Source organism: Belonocnema kinseyi, chromosome 9, assembly GCF_010883055.1.
Source record: "Belonocnema kinseyi isolate 2016_QV_RU_SX_M_011 chromosome 9, B_treatae_v1, whole genome shotgun sequence".
NCBI lineage: Eukaryota > Metazoa > Arthropoda > Insecta > Hymenoptera > Cynipidae > Belonocnema > Belonocnema kinseyi.
Window position 1 is genome coordinate 50,450,619 of NC_046665.1, and position 3,293 is coordinate 50,453,911.

Sequence of the window (3,293 nt, forward strand, 5' to 3'; positions counted from 1 at the left end):
TTCACACATTTCTTTATATCCCTTTTCAAATTCTTCCTCCTATACTTCCCCTCTCCTCATTTCCGCAGTGAGCACTCCCCCTTCACCTGCGTTCTTCTCCATTTCTTACTAGCCCTCCATTACTCACACCCGCCACCCTACTATCTCTCCCTTCGCTAACCCACTTCGAATCATTGTCCCTACCTCCATTTCTATAATTTCCTCTATTCCTCATAATCAACCCTAATTTCCCCTCATTCACTCTCAATTTCCATAATTTTCCTCCCCTCACTTCCCCTCCTATAGTTTTTCCTCACTTCGCATCCTGGTAAAAAATTAGGAAAAACGGACCCTTGTCGGAAACTATAAGAGTTTTTGCCCGGAACTACAAAACTATAAAAATGTCCCTTTCCTCCTTCCTGTCATATAATTTCCCCTCACTTCCCCTCCTGGGAAAAAAGTATGAAAAACGGACCTCTGGTGGGAACTGTAAGAGTTTTTGACCGGGTCTACGAAACCTCAAATCTTCCCCTTTTCCCCCCTATTCACTACCGCTGGCATTTACTTTTTTTCAAATTAGAGAAATATGTATACTAATTTAATTAACTTTTTCAAATTTAAAAAATTTCTAACGAAACTATTTATATTTTAAACAAAACTTTAAAGTGAAAATATTTTCTTGTTGAATGTGTTAAAAATAAGTATTTTTGAAGATATAATAAAGTACGATTGTCTGTTTCTCCACATTTAAAATTCTTTATTTAAAAATTTGAATAACTATTGCCATTGCGTTAGACATAGTATAACAATTATTTTTCCATCAGTCCAGAATTCAAACAAAAATTATAGGATTTACAACCCATCTTATTGACATTTTCTGATTGAACACAAATTTAATGAGTTTAGAATTCAAACAATTTTCAATGACTAACAAAAACCAGCTCTTAGCCGTTTGCCAAAACGAGATGCAGTTCTTAGTAACTGTTAAATATTTCTTCTTCTATTATAAATTTCATATAATATTTAATTAGCGCAATAATTTATCTAAATTTATACAAACCTTTTTCTCTTACTTTTTATTAAATAAAGAAATGTGTGCCTTTTCAAGAGCAAACTAAAACCAAAAATAGGTCTTTTATATTTTTTAATTGTAAGATAAAAATCATTTTTTGTTAAAACATTTATTTCTCAGGATTAAATTTGAAAACATTTAAAATAAAGTCTTTTAGTTTTATATCATGGATTTACATTTCTTTAAATAGATACTGTTTTTAGGGAAGATTAATTAATTTTATCTTAAGAAAAATGATTGTTTGAACAATGTAATTATTATTTTTAATAACATACTTTTTTAATAATACTCGAAAGTTATGGCTCATTTAAAATTTTTGTTTAGTTTGTTTACATAAAGTGTAGTAATAATTTAAAAAATACAACAAAAATAATATTCAATATTCTATCAATATATTCTATCTATATTTTATCCAAAAAATGTCATAAGGTTGCAGTTTTTTTTTAATTATCCACTTTTTTGTTAACTCTTCATTTAAAACTCAGAGTACGGTAAAAATAAATTAAAGTTAAATAAAATAATTGTTTAAACAAGTTATTATTGTTTGCTTTGCCTTTTATTTATAAACATATAATGACTAAACAATATAATACAGATTATTTTTACATAAATAAGTATTAATATTTAAAGTTTTTTCCGAACTAAAAAGTTAAGGAAAAGTTCGAAATTTCAGAAAAATTCGCAACTTACGATAGCATTACTCAAAAATTGCTTACTTATTTCAATAGTTTGAAGGGATTTCCAAGATTTTGAAATGTTTTAGGGTTTTTTTAAGATTACAATAATTGAAAATAATTGAGGAATTTCGTAGGGTTTTAAAGATTTGAAGAGAATTTTAAATATGTTTTGCATTTTAATTAGAATTCGCCTCAAATTCTTATTAATTTATCCTTAATTCTTTTGAATTCGTCTAAATTCACTCAATTTTACTCAACTCAATAGATTTTTAAAATGTTTCTATTTAATTTATCCTGAAGTCATTTTTTGAAGGCATTTTTTCATATTTTTGAATTGCTTTTAATTAACTTGTTTGCATTTTAGTTCAGCCTGATTTTTTATGATATTTCATCGAGTTCTTCTCATTTCCTTCAAATTTTTTAATCATTTGATTTTTTTTAATTAACCTTGAAATTTTATGAATTTGATCGAATTATCGAGGAATGGAGTAATTTCAAGTAATGAAGAAGTAAAACATTCGGTAAATATTTATCAAGACATGATAATATGAAAAGTATTTTATTCATTTATGTATTCATTTATAAACCATTCTTTTTATATAAAATATAAATATTTCTAATTAAATTTTTCAAGTTTAAAATCTATTTTACTGTACCCAAAAATATAATTTTGCTTGTGTAAAATATTTCGTAGTTTTGTATTCATACTTCTAAAGGGCTGGTCAGTTTTGGCTCAATTTGAGCACACCAAAAGGGGACGTACTCAAATTGCGGCAGTGGTCAACCGCCCTCCCAAACTGCAACCTGAACTGCGCCAGCAAAAAAAGGTGTAAATGTAGGTAGTTTTCAGATAACATCAATTGCCGTAGAGGTATCTTTAGGTGCTCCTCCCATGAAAATGGAACCACGTGATTTAAACCGACAAATGTGTGACCATTTGGTGACCAGTAATAATAATAATCGGTGGCTCAGTTGGTTAGCCACTCGGACTTCACCACAGAGGTCCGGAGTTCGATCCCTGAGCCGGTACCTCTAGAAATTTTTCAGTGTACCTTTACCGAGGTCCTGGTGGTTCGGAACCCACCTTAAGCTGTAAGAGGTCCCCCCCCATCGTGTACTTGACTGCAACCCAGTCCGTCAATGATGGGGTAAAAACCAGGCTTTGTCCAATATGTCTGGGCAGACTGCTCTCATCAGATCACTTCATTGCATTATAAAAATGCGTCCGTGACTGATGATATATACCGGGACAGCCCCGTGCAAAAATGATCAAATAAAAAATCCAACCCTGACCAAAAATGCCTTCGACATGCTGGGCAGTATAAGCCTGTGACAACATTTCAACACAGAAATGTATTATAATATAAATAACATAATTAATTATTTTATATTGATAATAACAATAATTATATTATTATATACATATTAATATTTCGATACGTTTCCAAAAAGGTGAAAAAATTGAAGAATACCAGGTGTATACATATGAAACCGGTATTTTTTCAAGAAAAAAACACATTTATTTCAAGAGAATGATAACAAATATTTTATTCAAAGTATGCGCC